The following is a 25,907-nucleotide window of genomic DNA, read 5'->3' as shown; positions in this document are numbered from 1 at the left end:
AACTGCAGGCACTAGAATAGTAATTTCAGCAGCACACAATAATAGTACATTTAATTTTTTATAGCCCATAGCATGCTGGATGTTGCACAACTAAATGAGTAACTTAGCAATCATCTGAAAGATACTGGAATCCTTATACATGTTTATTGACAAGTATGTTCCCCTGAGTTTATGCCCAAGAAAGGGCATCTAAGTACAGAATTATTCTGTTTTTAAAAATTAACTAAAATGAAGAGTACAGAAAATCTTGTTCCAGTCTTTCTATTTATTAATGTATTTATCTTGTTATTACAAGGGCAATCTGAGTATGGAATTAGGGATCTGCACATGGATTGACCTGCTAGATTTGGTTCATTTGGCACAGACGAGAGATACCCAGGGAGACTTTCTCGGTGGCTGCACCTCAGTGTTCAGATTCTCTTTGCCTAGAAACATCTTCTTGAAGCAGCATAAGCTGTTTTAAGTCAAACTTGCTTTGATTGGCTCAGTAGCAGGGTTGGGGAATGTTAGAATAGTGACCTTACTTTACTCCCTCTGGACTGGGATGCATGTAGTATCTGTAAGTCCAAATGAGAAAAATAAATAAGACTGCACAGTACTTTGTAAAAAAAACCACACAAAAAACCACAGCAGCATCCAGCACCTGGTTCACATCAGAATAAAGGTAAAGGTAAAGGTACCCCTGCCCGTACGGGCCAGTCTTGACAGACTCTAGGGTTGTGCGCCCATCTCACTCAAGAGGCCGGGGGCCAGCGCTGTCCGGAGACACTTCCGGGTCACGTGGCCAGTGTGACAAAGCTGCATCTGGCGAGCCAGCGCAGCACACGGAAACGCCATTTACCTTCCCGCCAGTAAGCGGTCCCTATTTATCTACTTGCACCTGGGGGTGCTTTCGAACTGCTAGGTTGACAGGCACTGGGACTGAGCAGCGGGAGTGCACCCCGCCGCGGGGATTCGAACTGCCGACCTTTCGATTGGCAAGCCCTAGGCGCTGAGGCTTTTACCCACAGCACCACCCGCGTCCCTTCACATCAGAATAAATCACATTAAAGCCCTTTGATTTCAACTGTGTCATGCCTGGCACTCTGATGGTGTCTTTTATCGTGATCATAAAATCATTGACTGAACAAATAGTTGGAACTGCCAGCTTTGGCACTGCAAAACATCAACCCTCCCTTGCTTGGGTGTTGGGTGTGGGGTTGGACAGAGCTGTCCCTCTTTCCCAGCACCCATGGGAACCATTGTGGACAAGCACTGCTCCATTGGTGTGTCACCCCCCCTTCCCAAACACTGGGGGTGGGTGGGATGCGTGCAAGCATTCATTGGCAGGTGGCCTTGAAACAGGTCATTTTGGAGGTGGGGAAGGGGATCCCAGGGGGTTGGAGTCTGAGCTGAGCCAACTGCCATTGTACAACATCCTCAGGCCCCGGGTGGGCCCAGCTGCTGGAGCACTTCTTGGCTGGCACAGTGAACTTCTCATTGTTCATGTTCTGCCCTAACCATTCTGCGTGGCAAGGCTGTGGATGTGGGGGCCACCCTGCCATTTTGTAAAGCCCCACAGGGCAAAAGAGTTTGCACTGAGGTCTAAGAAGTTGCAGGAGCTTGCTGAGACAAAAGAAATTCCATAAATGTAACGAATACATCCACTTATTCTCTTCTTATCTTAGTGCTGTTGAAGCAGAAAACATGGGAATGAATGAGTCATTGGGGACATCTTCATATACACTAACTCGGCGTTTTTCTCTAGAAAAATAGGTGCTGGTATTCACCATGAAGTTGTTACAGTAAGTGCCACACTTTTTAACAACAAAAAGAGGTGTCAGTACTGTGTACCCTTGAATACCCCCTGGAAAAAAAACAAAAACACTGCACTTACTCCAGTTCTATAGAGTGGGAATATTGTGATGAATATAATTAGGTTTATTCTTAATGCAAACCAAGTTTATGCTTTAAAAAACTCATTTAAGAAACAAATCATACAATTTTAATGCAGGTAAATATTTAGAGCAATGATGGATTTTTAAAATAAGTTTTAAATTCAGTAAATTATTGAAATGAGAGAAGGGTCAAACTAGACATGGTGTATGCACTCACTGTATTGAACACCTGCCATCTTCTTTCTTCATGAAAAGGAAGTCACAGGGGGAACCAATTTGGACTGAGGCCAGGTCACCAGGGAACGGAGTGGGTGGGTCTGACACCACATTGAAGTTCTAGAAATAAAATGAATAATTCATTTCAAAACTGTATTGGTTACAGACTGCAGATGGAAGATAACTTTTGGATGAATAAAAAGGAAAGCTACGCTACTAGATATCTTCCCCTGAGGTAATTGTTTTTCCTGGGCACATTTTTTTTTTTTTTTACATGAGGGAACATTCAAATATGTGACTCCTCACTAAAAGCAATCTTAAAAAACACACTCCCATTAACAATATTTAACATGATTGTAGATCAGCTCCAATGTGTGGAAATTTCACTTGGCAGGCTGTTTGTATGACTCTGGTCACTCTGTGCATTTGTTGTTCTGGCTTCTTTTTACAAAGCAATATTGGGTTGAATTTTCACATCTTTGCTATACTTGCAAAAATAAATTGAGTAAATGAGTATGGGATAAATATAAAAAACTTGCTGGAAAATAAAACACCAATGTGGCTTTAACCTACAGTATAGAGATATGTTAATAGAGGTGGAGGTTAAATTAAAGAGGTTTGAAGAAATAACAGTGATAGTAACAAGCTGGTTACAATATTATCAACTTAATTAGCTATTTAAGTTAATAAAAGGAATGGTTTTACAAATCAAACCTCTCAGTTAGAAAAAGACCTGCTAGAGAATGATCAAAAAGTAATGTCTAAAATGTATAAAGTATTATTAGAATGGCAAACAAACTACCAGTACTAACAGGTCAAATAATTGATGATACATTGGGCAATGGATATAGGACATAATATTGAAATGGCAGCATGGGAAAGACTGTGGAATGTGGACTTCAAATTTACAGTGTTATGTGTTAAAAGGAAAATCATATGAAATGATGTATAGATGGTATTTGAACCCTAGTAAGCTAGCTAAAATGTACAAGGTGGAATCAAATACGCGCTGGAAATGTAAAGAAAGGGAGATGCCTTTTTCACATGTAGTGGTTGTTTAAGATAGCAAAAGTCTTGGAAATGGTTTATAATGAGTTGGGGGAAAATGCTGAAAATAACATTTGTTTTTTAAAAAAACAGCTTTCCTTTTAAGTGTAATTGGTGGAGAGATACCTAAAGAACATGAAAACCCCTATTTCTGTATGCTGTCATTGCGGCATGAATGGTATAGGCCCAGAGATGGAAAGAGGAAGCAGTTCCAGAGAAAGACCATGGGCCACTAAAACTGATGGAATATGCAGAGATGGCAAAACTTACTGGAAGAGAGACTTTTCTTTTTTAACAGAATGGAGAAAATTTATTGGATATATGAAGACAAATTGTAAATAATTGAAAATGTTAGCAGGATTGACATAAACATGAGCAGTAAGAAATAATTAAAAGGGAACATAAAGAAGAAATTTGTAAATAAATTTGAATTGGTTATGCAGTAAGAATATGACATAAAATAAGGAACCATGGAGGGGGGGTTTGGAATTTTAAGAAAATGGAGGCTGAATTGGTTTAGATTTTTGTTATTAAAAAATTGTAAAATGCAAAAATGAAAAAGATTTTTAAATAAATAATAAATAAATAAATAAATAAATAAATATAGTACATTGAAAGTGCAATATCTAGGAAGCATGATGTGCTTATTCATGAAACAACTGACACCAGAATCCTAGCAAAAGTCAACAACTGCATTTGTCCCAAATAAAGATCAGTTATCCCGTCTACTTCCAGTGTTCAGTGGTATCATTGTTCATAAAGCAAAAATGGCACTGCCGTTCACACACTGGAGGAAGGTATCAGTGGGCTTGAAGTATGAAAAATCCAAGGGGAGGGAACCCCAAAACAGCTCAGCATCTGGTGCTCAGCAACTATCAAATGCTGGCTGGCTTTGGGGGTATGGTATTGAAATGGTTGGAAAGGGGAATGGAGTGGAAGATTCTGGAGGAAGGTGTGGCTGACTGACTGCAACAGGGTGCAGGAACAATGAGACATTTTGTTGCATGTCTTCCTTTTGACCTTTTATATGGCATGCTCACAGAAAGTGTAAGATAAAGAGAAGAGAGAAATGTACAATTGTTGAATCGCCATCACAAGATGTCTTGTGAAGTAAATGTCCACCTCCTCAAAACTTCCAGTTTTATAGTTGAAGAAAATGAAACATTAAGACTTTTTATGCTCATTACTTTTGCCTTATTGCTGTCCCTATATAAATGCATAAAACAATGGGAATACCAGCTTGCCAGAGGATAAAATTAGCAATGTAACAACGGAGGTAAGCATTGCTCATTTTTTCCTCACACATTGATTAGTTGGGGAGATGCCCCAACAGCAATATTATTTCAGTTAAAATTGTAAATTAACTTATAACCCTGTCCTCTGATGGCTGATGTATTGAGAACACAAGATTGAAGAAAGCAATGATCTTTCATTTGATCCAACTGTGCCATGAAGTTCTGAGGTGCATTTTATGTTATAAATTTAAAATTTGTCACACCGTGACAGAGTTCTGACATCTGTCTCTTTCCTTTCATGTTCTCTACTTCCTGACAACACACCCTTCTGTCAGAGACATTCTATTTCTGAAGAACGTATGAGAGACCCTCAAAGTGTCCCTATTTTCCAGCGGTGTTCCTGATTTAGAGAAGCTGTCATGGTTTCTGATTTGATCTCAGAATGTCCCACTTTTCCTTAAGATGTCCCTATTTTCATTGCAGAAATGTTAGAGGGCATGGAGTTATCTGTCCCCAAGCCGTCTGAATGCAATCCTGTACAGGGAAGTTGTTTAATGTTTAATGTTTTATTATGTTTTAAATATGTTGGAAGCTGCTCAGAGTGGCTGGGTGAACCCAGTAAGATGTGTGGGGTATAAATAGTAAAATTATCATTCTGGAATTGGACGTCCCTATTTGCATCAGAGAAATGTTGGAGGGTATGGGGTGAGCCATTGATTTTGAGCACTCAAAATTTTCTGCACTGCTAAAAGAAGTGTGTGAGGATATGTGTAAGACTTGGAAAGTGCTTGGCAATTGTTAAGACTTTAGTTACAAGGTTTTGGTTGAATTCATTAGGATACTGATTTGGTTTGGAGTCAGTTTTGGTCTTTTGTAATTGGCCCTTAAACTGGAGACCACTGTAGAAACAAAATGGGGAATGCTTGAATGATGGTGGATTGAGGATCCATAGAATCTCTCTCATTAGCTAGGAGTGTTAGTCTGGTTTGGTTCTTGTGTGGTGTTCCTGTACAGACTAAGTAAAGATATTATTCAATATGGCCTTCCTCAGAGGAATTGACAAAGTTCTCATATTTCCTTCAATAATGGGCACAAGTTACAAGTGACGTGATTATTCCTCATAGAATTGTAGAAATGTAGAGTTAGAAGGGGCCATGAGGGTCATCTAGTTGAAGCCCTTGCAATGCAAGAATTTTTAACCCAATGTGGGGCTCAAACCCTTGACTCTGGAATTAAGAGTTTCATGCTCTACCAAACTAGTTATCATAAGTATTTCTAAGATGCATTATGCGGAGAAACCAAAAAACAAACAAACAAAAACAACCTATAACAGTTGCTCTTAAAATACTCTTGAACATACCTAACTGTGGGCCTTCAAGATGTGCTGAGAGCCTTGGCCACAGACTGAAATGACTTCTCCCCCTTCATCCTAGCCCAAAGTCTAAAATGTCCTCTCTGTTTGGGCATCACTATATGCTTCTGTAGGGGAAATTTACTGTGGAAGACTTTTATATTTCAAGCTGCCTATATTGAAGTTTAAGTGATGCACCATTTTGATTTACTGGTTTTAAAAATACAATTATTCCTTAAAAAAGGAATACAAATACAGCCTTAGCACATGTTTTGGAAAAGCTACAGCTCTACCCCAGCTATTCTTGTTTTCCTGAAATGCCTCAGAGGATGGGATAAAATGAAATAAAAAAGTTATTACTCTTCTCCTCTGTACGTCAGGACTATATCAGTATCAGGCACATACATTGTAGTACTGACATCAGCGCTTTTGCAAAGGAGGAGTGTTTTTTGCTCAGCAGCTCATGGATGTGCACAGTTTTTGTTATCCTTAATTTCACATGAAATGCATGCCTGAACCTTCAGGTCTTGTATGCCATTTCTTTTTCTGCTCAAATTCTCAGGAGTGCCTTTAAAATCAGAAGCTCTTTTCTGTGCTTGCTACTATGCAAAAAATTGACCATGTAAAAGAAAGGACATGTTCAGCTCTGCTTGATTTGTCTTATTCCAGTTCCACAGCCTTTCTGAAATAACCTATCAATTGTGGAAGAGTTGCGGGTGGGGAAAAGGGGGCTGTGCAATTTCCATTAATAGAAAGAGAACAATACATCTTGGAGACAGTTCGTTGTTTTTCCCCCTCTGGGAGCATTTTCTTTCTTGATCTGTGGCTTTGAGAAAAGATAATTTCAGGAAAGCACTTCCTAAGAAACTACAACTAGCTTAGCACTAAAGCACAAGAGATACAAGAAGATTTCTAATTATTGCATCCCAAAAGGTCAGCTTAATAGAAATTTAAAGGGAGAATAAGACAGATGGCATTCTTCTAATGTAATAGTCTGAGAATTTTCAATTTGTAAGTAGTCCTTACTTTTTGACTGTTCAGCAATCCAGTTTCCCTGATCTGATCGGTTGCTGCATACATATTCCCAGCCTGCCTATAACCCCAAATTTCCCCCTTGTGGACTTTGACAGGGTGGGAGCATGTGAACATAGTCAGCTGCCTTATACTCTATTGGACCCTTATCTAGCCCACAGCTGCTGCCTCTGGCCGGCAGCAGGGCCAGCCACAGGGCCATTTACACAGAATAAGGCAGCCATATCAATCAGATGATTTGGGTGTCATGAAAGAGCAAGAAAATGTTTATTACTGAATTTGTAGCCAAGGGCTAAAATAAAAACTCTGACACCAGTTGAACTACCATATTATTATTAAATTCAAACAGGAACAGAATCTGCAGAGGGAAAGCTATCAGTGCAGGAGCTAAATGAACAAATTTCAGGAAAATGCCTGCAGCTGTAGGGTTTCTATTGGGATAAGAGCCGCCTCTACTGGGATAAGGGGAGGCAAGTCCTCTTGCCCCCAACTCCAACTTCACCCTGAAGGTGAGTAGACAGGCTCTCCTGCTTCATCACTTCCCAGGGCCTCAAAGCTCTGAGTGGATGTGGCAAGTTGCCCCCAAATAGTGGCCCAAATCCTGCCACAGATCTTATAACCCTCAGTTACAAGATTAGCCACTCACTGCCCCTAAAGGTGACCTGCCTGTTTCCTCTCCTGCTTCTACCTGCCTAAATGACCATTTAAACCATTCAAGCTATTTAACAAACCATCATTCTGTCCCATGAAGTGTGGAGGAGCTAAAAGGACCAGTCTTCCAGGTGTTACCTGGCTGGCTAGAAATTCCTACTTGGCCCAAAAGGCAACCAAAGTAGCCACACTATGAAACACAAAGAGTGGGTACGTGCAACCCCTCAAAAGAGGAAAGTGGGTGGAACAGCTTGCAACTACTGTGTATGCATTCAGCTCCCCTCTTCCCATTGCCATGCAAGCTGCACTGTGCATGAGGCACCCATTTGCCCAATGGGAAGGTGGCGGCTGGGGCTTCAACCCCAGAATGCAAAGTATTTTCCCACAATCCAATATGAGATCAGGAGTGGTGACTATTATTGCTGTATTTTTATTCCTGTGAGCTTTTCTGTTCCAAGTGCCAATTTAACTTGGCTGGCTTTGGATACTATGCACCTTGTCTTGAAAGGGGGCACCATTTCTTGCTGCACCTAAGGCAGAAAAATGTCTTAGACCAGCCCTGATTGGCATCACTTCTTCACAATACCTGGCAGGGGTATTACACTGTCTTCTGCAGTACTTGAAATCATGAACCTCTAATAGGAAATTCAGCACAGGAAACTAAGGGCTGAACCACACTTGCTGGCAAAATCCTGGCTTTTGTTGTTCAGTGGTTCCCTGCTTGTACACTTTTTATTTTTGCCCTGGAACCTCTCCAGCAAACTTGTGCTTCTTTGTTTACTTTTGGGTTGTGCTTAGTCCATTTTTTTCTGAATGTAACTGACTCTAATGAAAAACTGACCATGGGGAGGGGAGTGTGGAAAGGAAGGGAGGAGGTGGGAGGATGCCTGTGGATCTGTGAAAAATTCAAAGAAAGCTGTTCCTGAGGCCTTCCAAAATCAGTTTACCAAGTGGACCAAAACTCTCTTCACATTTTCCATGCAACTGGCAAGATTGGATTTTCACAAGAAACTTATGGCACAGTCACAGAACAATGTGAGAAGCTTTCAGAAACGAAGGAACAAATAGGTGCAAAAGCTGGTCAAAATTTGGGCCAAGCAAAAGAATGGGTGGGCCCTGAAACAAAGGAATCTGACACATTGAAAGCATAACATCAGTGAACTGTAACCTTCCCTTAACCAAGTCAACAGAGGGACTAGAAAAGAATGAGAGTGAATGGAGGTGTGTGCATTTAAGGTTCAATTGTGACAAGAAATAAAGGGTTATTTCATGGATACAAAAATATTAAACCATGATCGTGTGCTAAAGCTTGCTGTGATAGCAAAGCTGGGTGGTTTTGAACCGGATAAGCTTTTCTACATGGTCGATGTTCCGTGTAAGTTTCATTCTCGGTATGGTGCTTTCTCTTTCTCAGTGGACAATCCCACTTTGGCCTGCAGCCCAGATCTCAGTCTTGTTTCAAGGAACACCTGCATTTCTCAGGCATCTTAGAAGTATTAAAATGAATAGCTTGCAGAGAGGTTGCCCTTTCCCAAAGCACAATTTAGGACTATTATTGTAGCTCAAGGATTTTAAGTGACTGTCTTGTTTTCTCTTTGTCCTTTTTAAAAAAAGGACTAGGTCATGATGTTGAAATGTGTATGATGGGTTTCAGGTTATGATACTGTTCTCATTTTTTAAAAAAGCATGCTCTTTTACTTCCTTTTCATCTTTGACAGTATGTTTACATGTTCTATTAGCTCTGTAGAATCTGCTGGGAAATATTTTGTGTGCCAACAGTTGGTCCACATGGAGGATGCAACAATGTAGATTCACATAGCGTGTGCATCTCTTGAATTTGATGGAACCTCAGTTTGCTAGGACCTGATTTTATGGTGCCATATGGTTTACATGCTAACTGTCTCTATATGTTTCAATTAAACAGGTAATGTGTGGAGCAACTATATAAGCCAATTGCTGTAGTCTTTGGGATTTTCTTTTGCATGTTGTTTTTATTTATTGAGTGCCATAATGTATATGGAAGCTTTTGGTCTGAAGCACAGTAATGGAGAGGGAATAGGTATAGGAGGTATGGGAGATGCATAGATAAGGAATACATGCATGCAAGGCTGCATGGAAGAGGTGGGAGGGCTCCAAGGACTCCCAGATGCATGGTTGTGTGGGGATTATTGCTAAATTTGGAGGACTGTGGGGGGAGAGGGGAGCTAAGGATAATGGCATGAATTGCAGACCAACTGCTTGAAAGATGGCACCAGCCATCCTCTTCATTTAAAAGTGGGAGAAGCCCTAAGCTAAAACAGTCTAGTGGGGAGAATCTTTTTCATCCTGAGGGCCACATTCTCTTGGACCACCTTCTGGGCATCACATCCCACTGGTGAGGGGAGGAAAAAGCAAAAGTGAATGGCATAATGGATTTAACTATTACCTTTAAACAGCAGACTGTGTTCTTGTCATGCAAAAGCCAGATATTTACACACACACACACACACACACACACACACACACACACAAACCTCCATCCTCCATACAGAAAAGCCAGAAACATTATCACAATGCAGTGACACATTTCCTGCTTGGCAGAGGGTTGGACTCGATGGCCCTTGTGGTCTCTTCCAACTCTATGATTCTATGATTCCAGCCTGGGACAATTACTGAAAGACAGACTGGCTCAGGGAAGGTGAGCAGCAGAGCCAAGGGAGAGTCCCAACGCCCAGGTAGAGAGGCACAGGTGACCACATTCAGCTGATGGGGTAGGGGTGCTTCATCCCATCCCTGCCCTAAGCAGAGGTGTAAGAGTGCTCTGCCTACAGAAGCCACCATTTTGACAGCTGGAACAGTCATGCAGTTTTCTTCTCCATCAGTTTTCTGTGAACAGCAGCTATGAAAGATTTTAGCTTTATCATATCTGCTCGTGAGTGATTTATTGTATTTCTCTCCTCACTCAACAAGTTTCTTAGTGATTGATGTTTTTAAAACCACATTGCCAGAAAGGAAACCATGTACTTTTAAATATATATATATATAACCATAGGACCTTCCCAGTGGTGGTTTATATTTATATTTCAAAAATTGATAGATATTTTAAGAGATTGGCATTAACCAAACATTGCTATAGAACAACATATTTTCATAGTACTATAGGTAACTCCCTTTACACCTCTGATTTCCTATTTTCTGCTTTCCTGTAAAAAATACGCAGTTATAGGTTAATTCCAAACAAGTTTACTCAGAAACAAATTTCACTGAGTTCAGTGTGTGCAACCGTATGCATGTTCACTTTTAAATAAGTATCAATGTGTTCACTGCAGCTTACTTCTTAGCAAGTGCAATTAGGATTGGAACCCTAAGGTTTCCTAAGATTACAGCTTTAAATTACAGTAATTTTACATTTGCATTCTCTTTTTAAAGGCTGATATAATTAATTTTAAAATCTAGTTTAATGAATCCCATGTTAGCTCCATTTTCGCTATGAGCCCACAAAATGTAACTTTATTAATTTCTATGCACACAGTGTGTAGGACATAGAGGTTCAGAGATACTTGTTAACACCTAAAATGACTACCCAGTCCCTTCCTGGACCTTCCCAGAGGCCAAACTAGCTCTCTGTGCTCCCAGTATTCCACCCTCTACAGATTCCCCTATTCGATACTCGTATAAAAAAGAACAAAAAGGAGGATCAATAATCTCAGGAGAGCAAGTCTAGTCAAACTTCGTGGACTATGCCCATGGCAGAGCAGAGCATGGGATAACAATTGAAAAGCAGAATGATCAAGGGGCTGGACCTACAACATTTGTGATATTTTAGTTTATTAAAAAACAACAGCTCAGAAACAAATACAGTATAAGGATGTGATAGAGGTGTAAAAAATTATGCAGGGTGTGAGGAAAGTGAGAGTCATATTAAAACCCCATTTTTTGCTACCTGAAGGTCAGTGGAGAGGAAGCGAGGAGCACAGTGAACATTAATATAAGCATGTGGGTCTCCCTTGATGGATCTTCCTTGGCCACATCGCAGAATGTTTCTCTCATAAAGCTGGTTCTTTTATTACAGCTTCGTAGTTACCTAACTCTTGGGCACAATGTATTTTGTAGTAAAAGTCAGACTTAGTGGTGTCATTTATGGGTAGTTCTTTGACATTTATGCCACTGCTTAGTGAGTTTCTGACACTTACACTTTTGCCCAGTAAAACAGCATGACAGTAGAATACAGCGAAACAATAAAGTCTTAGCACAAAGACTTAGCACAACCATCACTTTAATTTTCTATACCAGAGAGGGACAAAGACCTCACATTCCATCACGTGAAATGGATCAGTTTATACAAAGAAGGAACCAAAGAAGAAAATCATGACCACACTCACCTCGTGAGGAGGAGTCACTGAAGGAGTACATCTGTGCGCGGTGGGAAAATGTTTCAGCTGTTTGGTTAATATATGGCAAAGGATTCCCTCAGGGAAAACTAAGAGGGCAAGAATGCCACCGGGATCCTTGATTGTTTGAAGTCACTCCGGGTCTGAATTAGCAAGCAGATGACACAGCTTTCAAGTAGGTTTCTGCTACTATTGCCCTTTTCATAATTTATTTTTATTAGCATACTCTGGATGTTAAAGAGATGGGGTGATACATGTCTGTCTCCTTACTGATGCCGTTTTGTTTTTTTCTCCTTCAATTTGAATAGCTCATTCGAGATGCTTAAAAAATGTGGTAATAAGACAACTTTCCTGAAATGCAATGGTCTTTTTTGCACTTGGGGGAAAAAGTATGAGTCTGTTATCTAAACAATTAAAGAATAAAATAGCTCTGGAATGATTGACATTATCTATAATTATTCTTGCTTTTTCCTTATATGTTATAAACTATCATTCTTTGCAATATTGATTAGTTTGTGCTGATCAATTGCAAAATTTGTATATGCTAAATTTGTATAGGCCACAGCAGGCAAATATTAGTGATATGGAGCAGCTCTGTAGTAGCTGTCAATGAAAACTTTGAAATGATTAATACAGGGTGCTCGTATTATGCAACCTGGTAAATGCAAAATTACAAAGATTACCATAATAAAATTTTAAATTTTAAAATAATAAAAATCACAAAGATTACCATAATAAAGGACAAAAGTGGTAAGGACCTAACAGAAGCGGAAGACATCAAGAAGAGGTGGCAGGAATACACAGAGGAATTATACCAGAAAGATATGGATGTCTCATACACCCCAGGTAGTGTTGTTGCTGACCTTGAGCCAGACATCCTGGAGAATGAAGTCAAATGGGCCTTAGAAAGCACTGCAAATAACAAGGCCAGTGGAAGTGATGGTATTCCAGCTGAACTATTTAAAATTTTAAAAGATGATGCTGTTAAGGTGCTACACTCAATATGTCAGCAACTTTGGAAAACTCAGCAGTGGCCAGATGATTGGAGAACATCACTTTAAATCCCAATCCCAAAGAAGGGCAGTGCCAAAGAATGCTCCAACTACCGCACAATTGCACTCATTTCACACGCTAGCAAGGTTATGCTTAAAATTCTACAAGGAAGGCTCAAGCAGTATGTGGACCGAGAACTCCCAGAAGTGCAAGCTGGATTTAGAAGAGGCAGAGGAACCAGAGACCAAATTGCAAACATGCGCTGGATTATGGAGAAAGCTAGAGAGTTCCAGAAAGACATCTACTTCTGCTTCATTGACTATGCAAAAGCCTTTGACTGTGTCGACCATAGCAAACTATGGTAAGTTCTTAAAGAAATGGGAGTGCCTGATCACCTCATCTGTCTCCTGAGAAATCTCTATGTGGGACAAGAAGCTACAGTTAGAACTGGATATGGAACAACTGATTGGTTCAAAATTGGGAAAGGAGTACGACAAGGCTGTATATTGTCTCCCTGCTTATTTAACTTATATGCAGAATTCATCATACGAAAGGCTGGGCTGGATGAATCCCTAGCCGGAATTAAGATTGCCGGAAGAAATATCAACAACCTCAGATATGCAGAAGACACAACCTTGATAGCAGAAAGTGAGGAGGAATTAAAGAACCTTTTATTGAGGGTGAAAAAGGAGAGCGCAAAAAAAAAAAAACATCAAAAAAATGAAGAACATGGCCACTGGTCCCATCACCTCCTGGCAAATAGAAGGGGAAGAAATGGAGGCAGTGAGAGATTTTACTTTCTTGGGCTCCATGATCACTGAAGATAGTGACAGCAGCCACGAAATTAAAAGAAGCCTGCTTCTTGGGAGAAAAGCAATGAGAAACCTAGACAACATCTTAAAAAGTCATTTAGTCGTGTCTGACTCTTTGTGACCCCATGGACCAGAGAACGCCAGGCCCTCCTGTCTTCCACTGCCTCCTGCAGTTTGGTCAGACTCATGCTGGTAGCTTCGAGAACACTGCCCAACCATCTCGTCCTCTGTCGTCCCCTTCTCCTTGTGCCCTCCATCTTTCCCAACATCAGGGTCTTTTCCAGGGAGTCTTCTCTTCTCATGAGGTGGCCAAAGTACTAGAGCCTCAGCTTCAGGATCTGTACTTCCAGTGAGCACTCAGGGCTGATTTCCTTCAGATTGAATAGGTTTGATCTTCTTGCAGTCCATGGGACTCTCAAGAGTCTCCTCCAGCACCATAATTCAAAAGCATCAATTCTTCGGCGATCAGCCTTCTTTATGGTCCAGCTCTCACTTCCATACATCACTGCTGGGAAAACCATAGCTTTAACTATACGGACCTTTGTTGGCAAGGTGATGACTCTGCTTTTTAAGATGCTGTCTAGGTTTGTCATTGCTTTTTGGAACAAACAATGATCTGAGGAAAACTCGACTGCCGTTTGTTCTGCTTCAGCTCTAAGCTGCAGGTTTTCCTGGGGGAAAGTGGCAGGGCAAAGAAAGGTGTGGATGAGCCTTATTTTAGCGGGAGGTGAGCAGGCTCAGGAGTGACACCAAGTGTCGCTCCCCCAACCTGCTGTGATAAAGGAGTGGCTGCTCCTTCACAATCACCAGTCCCATCCCCACAAATGGCTCAGGGCTGGATCTGTGTCAGGGGTATGTGCACACCCCTATTGCAAGATTTGCTTTGACAGCGGCAGAGGAGAAGGCAGAGGAGAGGCATGACAAAAGAAACCAGGGATAAATCTGAGGAAAATCCAGCTGCATGTGCTAAGGATTTCTTTCAATAAAAGACGAGGACTAAGCCATAAACACACACACAAAGGGTGGGTTTTGATCAGAGGGTTTTTGCGGGGGGGGGGCACACAAAGAAATAAGGCAGCACCACAGGTGCAGTTTTTATTGACATGATTCTTTAATAGAGATGGATGAGACAATTTTCAGGCTGTGCCTCTTTCACATCTGTTCATTCACAGATCCATTCTGTCCTGTTTCCATATCATTATGGAATCAAAAAAATCGAATTGCATTAAACAATTTACCCTAACACAGGGGTTCCCAAACTGTGTTTTGTGGACCAGCAGAGGTCTGCAAGTTCTATTCATGTGGTCCACAGTGCGTCTGCAAAAATGCAATTAAGAATCATACAGCATCTGGTTCAACACGTTACAATTGCTAAAAGAGGCAGAAAAATTAAGACTCAGCAATTTTCAAGTTGTCTGTGGAGGGGTAGATTTTGGGAGCATATGCATTTTTGCACACGTTGAACCCTAAAAAACACATATTTGTACTTTAAATTTGTAATTTAAAACCTGCATTTCAAATGCATTTTGACACTTTTTTGAGATGCAAAATTCAGAGAAGTGTGAAAACTGAATGGTAATTGTGTTCCAATCTGCATATTACTCTGGACAGCTTAAATCTGGCCAATTTGCTTACAAATGCAGGCCAAACAAAATCCCAAAGCACCTCCATTCTTGTGTCTCTAGCAGCTATATGGAGGGCAGAAATCCATCAGGTGACATTTTTCTTAGTAGACAGAATGCACGACTTAAAAGCACAGGGGTCCTTCCAGTAAAAAGCCAATGAAAACCATTGAAAAGTTGATGTTTCCTAGACCATCTAAACTGTGATGAAGTGAGCTGGTTTTATCCATATGTAGGTAAGCATTTCCCACCTACTTAAATATACTGCTTATTGCTCCTTGCTTTCCAGTCGTGTCTCAAAGCCACTAGCTCAGTTGCTAGTTGTTCACAGAACAGCTACGGAAAAAAACAAACAAACAAAAGGGATATCATGTTAGGTGACCCAGAGATTAATTCAAACTACTCTGGGGTAGGTAGAGGTGCCATTCAGTTTCAATCTGAGAGAAAATTCAATTTCAATTCAATCATATTATCCAGTGATTGGAGGGCTCTGTGGTTGAACCCCCAGAGATCAATATTTCATCACTTTAGGCTTGTGTCTAGCTTCCTTTTATAAGAGAAAACACTGGATACCCTTTGTATGGGGGTTACGTCTTCAGATTACGGATGGAATTTAATGCTGTACCTTTAGTCAAGAAAGAAAAAGACCTTTAAAATCTCATGTTCTGGCTAAAATTGACACCTTTCCCTAGTGTAATCAAATTAATTCTGTTCCTAAATCTAATCTGCATGGGAGGGGGGTGTTAAAATTGTTATCTTCTGCTAAAAGAAAAAGTTGATAAAATCAATAAAGGTTGTTAAATTGACTGAAGCACATCTTGGTACTGGAAGGAATACCTGTTGTTCTGGGGGGAGCCTGTTTGATTTACTGCTGCAGCTCTGCATGCACAATTGTTTGATGGCATTGCTTCCACAAGTGAACTTTGGTTAGAATTCTAGAGAGTTTCAGGCTGGATCTACATATGCAGTGGTGTATGGTGAGCCATAGAGGGAAACCAAAAGGGAGCCAAGAGGGGCTACAGAGAAGGGACAATGTGTAGGGGTGGTGGAAGCAGCACCGAGAGTGTGAGCATGGGAACGAGGCAAGTGTGCCTTACAGAATTGGCCCTAAAACTGTGCCCTGCTGTCACTTGATCCTTGCTGTGTCAGCAGCTCTGGGCATCTGTAGCAGTGCCACCACAGAGATCAGGCCCACAGCATCTCTTCCAGGACACACTTGCCTCTTTCCCAAAGCAAGTAAGCAAATAGAAAGAAAGAAAGAAAGAAAGAAAGAAAGAGAGAGAGAAAGAAAGAAAGAAAGAAAGAAAGAAAGAAAGAAAGAAAGAAAGAAAGACGGAGAAACCAAAATTGACAGAGTCTCCCACTCCAGTTATACATGTCTGGAAACCAGCAACCTTCCATGGAAAACAACAAGTGAAGTACAGGCATGCCAGAGTTTACCACATCATTGTTACATATAGTAATGGAAGATGCGTCTTATGATGACAGACACAAGAGTTCCCATAATCACATTTTGAGCTGAGCCCATGAGATCACCACCACTTGAGCATGCCAGTTGACAGAGGCAAGTTTAGGGGCGGAGCTGTGGGTGCGCACGGCACAACTATGATGTAGAATGGAAGGTGAGAGGCAGGGGGAGGGGATTTTGGCATCACATAGTGCACAGCTGAAATTTGTGACCCAAAGGGCCAACACTGCAATTGATTGACATAGGATGCATTGAGAACTGGTTTCCGCTTGTGTCTCAGGGATTCTATATATGAGATCTATGATGTCTCTTTTCCAACCAATCAAACCCTCAAGAAGAAAAGGCTGCTGGGAGCTCTCTTGGGTTTGTTTCCCCAGCGCCATGTTTATTTTCAAAACCCTTAGACCAGGCTTCCTCAACCTTGGCACTCCAGATGTTTTGAGACTACAATTCCCATCATCCCTGACCACTGGTCCTGCTAGCTAGGGATCATGGGAGTTGTAGGCCAGAAACATCTGGAGGGCTGAGGTTGAGGAAGCCTGGCTTAGACATTTGGAAAGACCCTGAGCTTTCTCTAGGAAAGCTAAGAAAAGCAAGTTAATTATGAGATGCAGTCACCTATAAAACAGCAAGTATATGTTTTATGAAATGAACAAGACAAATGAATGAACAGTGTCAATGCCCAGAATATCCCATTCTGTAGCAGTGCCTAAGAAACTTGCCTTTATGTTTTGAAGTTGAAGCTGCCAAGTATAAGCTCAGGACATCTTCAAGATGGAAGGATCGATATCTTTCTCTCACCAGCTATCTTTAAAAAAATGCAAAAAGAAATCAAAGACCTCTCTCATTCCTCTGAAGCTTCCAGAGCAATGAATCTAAGGCAGGAGCTTTGGAATCTGGGGTTTACTTCAGGTTGCTTTCAGGAGCTGTTAACTTTGAGTTTCAGAGCTGATTCAGATACGACATGAGCTATAATTTGGTAAGTCTTTATATGGCTTTCAGAGCCCTGTGTAAGATCTGAGAGACTGGAGTGGAGGCACAGCCAGGCAGAAAGGTCATCTCTAAGAAAAGCAGCCAGAAAGTGGGGAAGCACTGGAGGTAGTGAGCAGCATCTGGAAGCAACTTACTCTTCTTCCTAAATGCACATTCTTCAGAATGAGGAGCCAGGTCAGAATCTGTGTCCTCAAAGGACCAAGTGATACTTTATTGTCCCTACCACCACTGTCATCTGAAAGGTGCTAAGTAATCCTTGTTAAATTGTTTTGATTTTATTGTAAAATGTAACACATTTCCCTTGAAAAAGAATTCTAACTCAAACAAAATATGTTGCGGCAGTAAAATATTTCCTTTCTTCTAGGTTGAAATATGATGTGAGAAGATAGTTGTGAGAGGATTTACCTCACATCTCCTGCAACATCTCCTTACAAGCAGATTTCTAAACCAGGGTAGTATGACATGTGGAAAGTGCCCATGCTACTCTTGGAGGCAGCAGCACTTCTGCACAAATTTTCTACACCATCTGTCTCTCCCAAGCATCTTCATCTCATACATTGGTCAGGATGAGGCATGGGGTAGTCACACCAATAGTGCTTAAGTAATGCAGCATTTACCGGACCTTTGATGTAGGCAGGGAAAATTACCAGATAATGCATACCTTTGGGATACATAGCAATTCACATCTCACACATGTGTGTTGAGAAATGGTCCATAAACATCTTCAGGCTGTTTCAAATGTAACTTTCTGATCTATATGGTTTGTTCTCTTCTCTGCATCCATGTAGACATGTAGACTTGTGGCCCTCTGATCCCACATGTACTATGTTAGGTACACAGTGAAAAGCACTGTAAGTCTTATCTCCATGCTGAAAAGTCTACTGGATGTATAGCCACGTGGGAACTCCCTCCAGTTGGACCAGAACTAGGGTGGGGAGAGAGGGGCCCTTGACCTGATTCAAGATTCCTGATTCAAGGGCGGGGGGGTTCACCAAAATCATGTCATATACATTATTTACATAAATAACATTTATTTTAATAATGTGCTAGATGAGATTATGGGATTTGGTGCTAAAATACAAAATGAGTTAAATCCTGCAGAAATTTCATCAGAAATTTAAGACTTCAGGTACTAGGCATTGTCAATTCTCTAAGTTGGCAACAAGTTTAGAACTCCTGAAAATAATCCATAAATATTCACTAATGGAGTCTCATCCAAATTTGTCATTTTATTCCAATTGTTCATAATTTTCTATGTCATAAAATACATATGGAATTGGCTTAGGGACATGTTTCATGTTGTTTGCCTTAGCACCAGAATGCTGAGCTTTGCCTCTGCCCTCCAATCCAAGTTTGGTGATCTGGACTCTAAAAATGAATCCACAGAGCAATGATTGTGCATTACATCCTCATATTGTAGGCTATTTGGATCGTGTGGTCCACAATGTATTTCCTTTAGTTGTGAGTATTTTAAGCCAGCCCGTTACATTGATGAGAATGCAAGCTAGTAAAAAAACAGTGGGGCCCCCCCTGTTTAATAGCTGGGACTCTTCTTCCATAGCATACTTACTGAAGTGGTTAATCCGGTGCTGGTTTGCCCAGAGGCCTATAATTGTGAAATCATTATGAAAACATGAGTCACACAGATCAATCAATACCTTGGCTCTGTAATTCCTGGCAATGCATTTAGGTAAGTAGTGGGAACCACCATTCTCGTATTAATGTATATTATAGCTCATGAGATGAAGAGCCTATTGATTAATATTTTTATTTTAATGGTTGTGCTGATGCAGCATTTATGAAAGTACAACTGCATTGCTACTTTGGAGACGCACACAAAGATTGGCTAACATAAGCCCTGCATAGGGCAAATCCATGAAGACTAGACAAGGATTTTCATGACCCATGTTGCCACCTTTTTTTTAAAAAAAAAAAAATTAAAAAAATATTTTTGCATTTTCTATTTTTCTGTTTTCTAAGTAGTCTCTTAGATTACTGAGACAGTCAGCCATGTGGCCCAGTGGACGTATGTTGGGCCAGTCACTATATCTAAAAGAGGCCTCTCTTACTTTTCAGGGTTGTTGTGAAGAGAAAATGGCTATATATACAGCCTTGAGATCCTTTGACCACACTTGTGGCTTGTGACACATAGATTGCCAGACTGTCGGAAAAGATTAATCAATATGAAAATGCTGGTATTTTTGACAGAGAGCAACTAGTCCATAACATAGTTTTCCAAAGTACTTGGATGGAGGTGAGATGAGAGTTGGGCCACAGTGACTTAAGCAGACCTAATATACATCAGAAGGAGGCAAGGATAATTTGTATGATCATGTTCCACATGCCATAAATGTACCTGTTTTATGAGCTTTTATGTGAAACTCGTATGACAGATCAGCTATTGTATATGAACTTCTAAACAAATGTGGCCATCCAATACCAGTCAATGTAAGGCAAACTCATCTATCTACCTACAGTTCTCAAACACTTTAGCACAGGGAAAGGGAACCTGTTCAGTGCTATTTTTCTAGAAAAAGAGGCGCTGGAACTCACCCTGAATGCCTCCCTCCTTCTCTTATCATGGCAATGGTGCCCACTTGAGAGGTGCTGGGACAGTTCCAGAGAGTTCTAGCTAAAAAAAAGCCCTGCCTGTGCCTCTCCAGCTGTTGCTGGGTTACATTTCCCTAAATAAACACATGAGACGTAACCGGCTGTGTTCTAAGATAAATAAGGTGTACTATTCATGGTATCAAATTGTAAATTTCCACAGAAGTAATTCATAAAGTTTAACAAACGAACAAAGCAGAAGACCCAGTGGATCAGATCATTCTATAGTCAGTTCATGCATAAGGTCCATCGGTGTAATGGTATCTATTCCATAGGTTGTTTTGTTGTTGTTTTGTTAGGGTTACATTTCCCATCATCTGTGGCCATTGGCCAAGTTGTCTGAAGCTGATGGGAGCTGAACATTTGGAGAGCCACAGGTTTTGCATGATTTAGCATGACCAAGAAACGGCTCAGGATGAAACTAGAAACAAGTGCCATATGCGCTAGACATTCAAAGTGGTAATCATACCACTTTAAGCAGTCACAGCTTCCCACCAAAGATTCCTGGGAACTCTAGTTTGTTAAGGGGGCTGGGTGTTGTTAGGATACCCTATTCTCACAGTGTTATAACTCTCACAGTAGTTTAACAGGCAATCCCTCTTCCCAGGAAACTGGGAATTGTAGCTCTGTGAGAGGAATAGATACAGGTTTGCAGCACAGCTAGAGGGATGTGGGGAAAAGGCATAGAAAATATTTCTAGCATTGACAAAGACAAGCTACTTTGTACTTTTTTGTGCCAAAGTACAAAGAGAGGCTTCTGTCTTGAAGTACAATAATCTTATGCTCTTGTCCCATCTGACCAGAATCAAAATGGAATTTGTCTGGAAAATATAGGCTAGGAAAGAGAGCTATAATGGCCAAGAGACTGATGAGCTAAGGCAGGTTTGTCTCTTTCAGCCTCAGTTTCTCTCCTCACTCCACCCCCAGCCCCAGCCCCCCAATCTGAAATATGGGGGAATAACAGTCCTAACTTACCTTACAGGGTTGCGGTAAATGTTGCAGTTGGAAGATGCATGTTTTTACATCTAAAAGTGTTATATAAAGGCTGTTATTATTGTTGCTGTTTCTTTACCACATAAACCAAATTCAAAGATTCTCCTCACAGTCCCCAGCATAACCCTGGATTCTGAATGCATTGGTTGGTCAGCTGAATGGAGATCTCAGTTCAGGAATCTCACTGGCATTAAAGAATTACAGCTCAATCCTAACCACGTTAACCACTGCTATTTCTCTAGAAAAAGAGGTGGAAGTGGTGCCCAACTGAGAGTTGCTGGAGCTGAGCTCCAGTGAGCTCTGGCTGGAAAAAAGTCCCGATGTTAACTAAGAAGTAAGGCAAGCAGCATTCAATAGAGCTTACTCCAAGGTAAGTGGGGTTTGGATTGCAGCTCTATTTAATTTAATGCTGGGGGGAATTTTACTGACAAATATCTGACAACATGCCCACAAGGAAACTTTTAAACTTGACTGATATGGTGACCTTAAAAATTAACAATCCATGCTACAAACACTAAAGTAGAGAAACAAGTTAAAGTCTTTGCTTTTATACATTGCTGAGGTTTACCTTTTTCAATCCTGACACATTTCACTAGGGGTGTTTGGGGGGGAATTCATTATCTTTTGAAAACAGTATGCAATAGTTTCTGTTGTTTCTATTTTATGTGAACCACCCTGAAACCTTCAGGTATAGGGTGGTATAGAAATTAAACAAATAATAATAATAATAAAATTCATTCTAATAGAACCAATTTTCCTTATGTGGTACACGATATGTAATATATATTGCTAACACAGCCGGTTGAAATGATTGCTAATTTTCCTTTTTGAGATCCAGTTATAACTTCTTAGCATTTTTGCTACAATTACTACTTACATACACAAATGTAAATTCAATTTGAATCAATAATAATTATGTAAAGGTAAAGGGTAAAGGGACCCCTGACCATTAGATCCAGTCGTGATCGACTCTGGGGTTGCGGCGCTCATCTCGCTTTATTGGCCGAGGGAGCCAGCGAACAGCTTCCGGGTCATGTGGCCAGCATGACTAAGCCGCTTCTGGTGAACCAGAGCAGCGCACAGAAACGCCGTTTACCTTCCCGCCGGAGCGGTACCTATTTATCTACTTGCGCTTTGACATGCTTTCGAACTGCTGGGTTGGCAGGAGCAGGGGACTAAGCAACAGGAGCTCACCCCATTGCAGGGATTCGAACCACCGACCTTCTGATCGGCAAGTCCTAGGCTCTGTAGTTTAACCCACAGCGCCACCCGCGTCCCTAATAATCATGTACATGCGACTAAATCGAAGATTTCTTTCAGGCATGCAGTCTTGTTATACTGCTGCACTTGAATTTAAGTCAATTCATGGCCATTGCACATACAGTAACTATTTTAATATGTTCAGATGCTGTATAAATAGGTTCCATATAAATCCAGCAGCAACTTTTCAGACCAAATAATTTTCAATACATCATGTGCTTCTATTATTTATTAGTATACAATAGGTTACCACACCAACCTCTTCAGATGCAAAAGTGGATTACAACCAGATAAAAGATTTGAAGTGCTTTGACTGCACTTCAGGGATGTTAAAATATTTTTTACTCTCCACAATCCTTATTTTTCAAAAGAATTCCATGTGCATATTCTAACTTAGTCACTTCCTGGCACTGAACCTAGTTGTATCTGGGTGGAGTCAGGAGCTTCTTGTTGCTGTCTTGCTCTTAACGAAGAGAGACAATCAAATTAATGTCAAGAAGCTTACTGACTAGTATATTCTCCAAGCCTTCCATGACAGACTGTACAAGTACAAACAGCATGGGGAACAGAACGATAAATTCTTCTCTCAATCTTTATATAAAGGGAGAGGAATCTCCAGTTCCTGTTGTAATCCCTGGTTAATGCAGCTGTTTTTTGGTATTATTTGTAAAAAAAAATATTGCTCTTCATCAAAGTAAACATTTAAACATTGTATCAAAACCACATAGGTGTTCTTTTCTTTCTTTCTTTTTTAAAAAAACATGTTTACATTTTATTTTCATTGGATGAAATCCAACATTGCGCAAACAGATTTCTGTTCATATAACAGGATTTCCTCTTCCTTTGCTCCTCCCTGAGGCCCCCCCACATGAACTCAAAAACTACTGTGGAGGTTTGGGGGACCCTCTAGTTGGGAGACTGCAGAGGAGAAGAGGAGGAAGATCCAGTGGCGTAGCGTGGGTTGTCAGCACCTGGGGCAAGGCAAGTAATTTGCACCCCCTAACCCGTGGATTTGCGCCCCCTAACCCGTGGATTTGCGCCCCCTAACCCGTGGATTTGCCCTAACCCCAGATGTTGTGCCCGGTGTGGTCGGCCCCCCCTGCACCCCCCACGCTACGCCACTGGGAAGATCCACTTCATGAGCATAAGTTGGAGAATTATTATGTTAATTAAATGATTCAAATCTCCAGATAACCAACACACGCCTCGTGGACATAGTAGCCTCCCTCATGCATCCTCATCTCCTATATGCCAAATAGAATTGAGGGTGGTTTTTTAAATATATAGAATTGCCACTCCAAGAAGACTGTAATACTCACTCACAGGTTTTATTGTATTCTGCATTTACAGACACCTCTTCATTGTTGTTGGTAAACGTTTGTCTTGAGAGACAATGGAGTGTGTCTATGGGGGTGAATTCAAACTGCTGAATTAGCAGCACTGAAGTGACTTCCCCAGAGTGCAAGCCTGGGCAGTGTGTCTGGAGGTCCTGGATTGCCCAGGGGACAAGACCCACTTCTTGGCCTCACTGCTGTGGTGCAAAGGTAAGCAGACCAAGACATTTGGCACCAGCTTGGCTGCAGGGGTTGCCCAAAGGAGGTGTATAACTGTTTTAGGGACTCCGGATTTGTGTAGGGTTTACTCCTTCTCTCCCGCGAGGCAGCAGAGGTTTAGGATCCGAGATTTCCTTCTCCTAGATGGTTTGCATGACTGTAGGACCCACTATTGGTCTCATCTGCTCAACCCGCCAGAGCCTATCTTCACATGAAGGGAAGTCCCTAACTCACCAAAGGTTTGAGGCCAATTGGCTACCCTCCCCTGATTCAGCTGAACAATGAAAGCCTGATACTCTGAACTGTCAAGCTGTGCGTGCCTGTAAGCTCCCAACTCTGATCTGTGAAGAAGGAGGGGTAGGGGAACACTACCCACTGCCTTGAGGGGCATCTTCAGGAGAAGAAAAGGTTGAATAGTAAACCCTACACAAATTCAGAGTGGAGTCCTTAAGATGGTTGGATGGCACCTTGTACGCCTCCTTCCGGCAACTCCTGTAGCCAAACATATTGCTCTGCTTTTCTTTGGATCACATCAGTGAGGCCAAGAGGAGAATTCTTGTCATCTGGGCAGGCCAGAACCTCTACCCCCCACCCCCCCAGAGGTGCTCCGTCTCTTGAGACCGATGGATGCCAAGAAAAAGGGGAACCTTGTTTACTTACATTGCAGCACGACAGAGGCAAGCATGTTAATGATGAACAATGAATAGTCTACCACTAGTTCTTTGGAAAATAGTAGACTGGCATACTGGTTTCCTTCCATCTTGGTATAGAGTCTCAGTAAGTAAATGCTCTTAGCTGGCCACTTGCCTTGATTGCTGGCCAGTAGTTCCTGCTGACAGTTGTGCCACTGTGCAAAGACTGGGCCCAAATTACGCAACTGTGGCCTATTCTAAAATTCAATCCTACCTTCTGTTTGCACTGGATTTTTGTGGGTATTTGCTGACAGATGTTCCAGCTGATTTATGGTATTATTATACTAGTGATATAACACAGTGGGGTGCACTGTGGTTGTCTGCGTGATTGATGCAGCAGATAAATATAAAGTGTTTGATTACAGAAAGTATTTTGATTTCAGAGAAATTTGAGAAGCAAGAAATTACTCAGAAAAACCTGAAAGACTATACCGAACTAAAAACACAACAATGTATTGTTTAAATGCATTTCTTCCACTAAATTGGTGTTGAATTGGCAATAGCTGTTCTGCCTATTTGAAGGGCTGTGCGCGTGTATTTATACATGTGTGTGTGTGTTTTGGCATCCGTCTGTCTCAAGAGACAATGGAGTGCGCCTCTGGGAGTAAAGTCAAACTGCTGTGTTGGCAGCACCAGAGTGACCTTCCATGGTGCACAAGTGTGGGCAGTGTGTATGAGGGTCCTGGGCTGCCCAGATGATAAGTCCCCTCTCGGCCTTGCCGATGTGGTCCAAAGAAAATCAGAGAAATCAGAGAAATATCTTGTGCACCAGCTGGGCGGCAGGTGTTGCCAGAAGGAGGCATACAAGGCACCATCCAACCCTTTAAGGGGTTTCTCTCGATTTAAGTAGGGTTTATTTCTTAGCCATTTATTCTCCCAACAATATCCCACAAGGTAGCAGAGGCTTAGGATCAGAATTTTCCTTTTCCTGGATTGGCCACCTTCCCAGGTTGATGAGCCCATCTGCCCCTCACTTCCCTCTACAGCACATGCAGAAACCACCTTCTTAAATGTTGGAACCACTGTTGGTCTCGTATGCTCAATCCAGCAAAATCTGCCTTCACGTATATTTATATGGACAGGTGGCAGCCCGTATTAGATAAATATGTATTTTGCAAAGGAAGAGAGAAACTAT

The 25,907-nt window shown here is 41.3% G+C and overlaps 2 long non-coding RNA genes across 4 annotated transcripts; both read right to left on the bottom strand.

Moving 5' to 3' along the window:
* Positions 1-408: 408 nt before the first annotated feature.
* LOC307214422 lies at positions 409-3,639 on the bottom strand. The gene is made up of 3 exons (XR_013838068.1): positions 3,267-3,639; positions 2,073-2,213; positions 409-557 (listed from the first exon to the last, which is right to left on the bottom strand). It is a non-coding gene; the product is annotated as an uncharacterized lncRNA (long non-coding RNA).
* An 11,394-nt stretch (positions 3,640-15,033) lies between these two features.
* LOC307214393 lies at positions 15,034-21,291 on the bottom strand. 3 transcript variants are annotated; one of them, XR_013838029.1, is made up of 4 exons: positions 21,246-21,291; positions 19,737-19,828; positions 17,397-17,482; positions 15,034-15,542 (listed from the first exon to the last, which is right to left on the bottom strand). It is a non-coding gene; the product is annotated as an uncharacterized lncRNA (long non-coding RNA). The 3 variants fall into 3 exon arrangements; XR_013838030.1 differs by lacking the exon at positions 21,246-21,291 and adding an exon at positions 20,217-20,281; XR_013838031.1 differs by lacking the exon at positions 21,246-21,291 and having other exon boundaries at positions 19,737-19,892.
* Between the last annotated feature and the right edge of the window lie 4,616 nt (positions 21,292-25,907).

Source organism: Podarcis cretensis, assembly GCF_951804945.1.
Source record: "Podarcis cretensis genome assembly, chromosome: 4".
Classification (NCBI taxonomy): Eukaryota; Metazoa; Chordata; class Lepidosauria; order Squamata; family Lacertidae; genus Podarcis; species Podarcis cretensis.
This window is presented reverse-complemented; position numbering and strand designations above follow the sequence as displayed.